Source organism: Rhinolophus ferrumequinum, chromosome 22, assembly GCF_004115265.2.
Source record: "Rhinolophus ferrumequinum isolate MPI-CBG mRhiFer1 chromosome 22, mRhiFer1_v1.p, whole genome shotgun sequence".
Taxonomy (NCBI): Eukaryota; Metazoa; Chordata; class Mammalia; order Chiroptera; family Rhinolophidae; genus Rhinolophus; species Rhinolophus ferrumequinum.
Genome location: NC_046305.1, coordinates 44229885 through 44230665, shown reverse-complemented (window position 1 = coordinate 44230665; position 781 = coordinate 44229885).

Below are 781 nucleotides of genomic sequence, written 5' to 3'. Positions count from 1 at the left end.
CAGTTTCTTCTCGCCTCCTCCCACTCCTTCTCCTCCAAGCTGATCACATTTCCTTGCTGATTTTCATGCTTAGTCAGTAGGTCTTAGGGGACAAGTGTGAATTCCACAGGGACCTTGTTCGTATATGCTGCTCTGTACTGATGCCATCTTCTGCATGGTATCTTCCTGCCTGCCGTCGGCATTTACTAAACACCTACTGTGTGCCGTGTGGTGAGCAGGACTGTAGAGAAGAAAGCCTTTGAACTCTAACTGGAGCCACCAGGGGAGGCTGTCTATTAAAGATAATGCCGCTGCTCTGATCAGCAGAAAAAATGCATTTCAAGTTGCTTCCTCTCTTTTCAGGCCTCAAAAGACGTCTAACTGAGGTTGGAGAAAATGGAGAGGCTCGCAGCTGAAATACAGGAATTTCAGCAAATTCTCCAAAATCATGAAAAGCCCCCACAGGATGAATACAAACCAGTTCTCAAATCCAGGACACTCCAAGGAGAGAGCGGCAGAACCCTTGGGAACTTTGGCTAATGGCCAGGGATTGTTTTGTTATATGTATATTAACTCCCTAAACCCCCACAATAAAGCTATGAGTCAAATACGCTGATAAATGTATTCAAAAGATGAGAAACAGGCACAGAGGTTAACTGACGTGCCCAAGGCCAGCAGCTAGGAAGTGCTGGAGCTGGGATTTGAACCTCCGTATTCTCCTGGCAGAGTCCTAAGCTACCTGTGTCTGTACATTTAAACAACAAAGAAAGTGCTGATCTCAGATGGACTGGAGAGGGGTGGG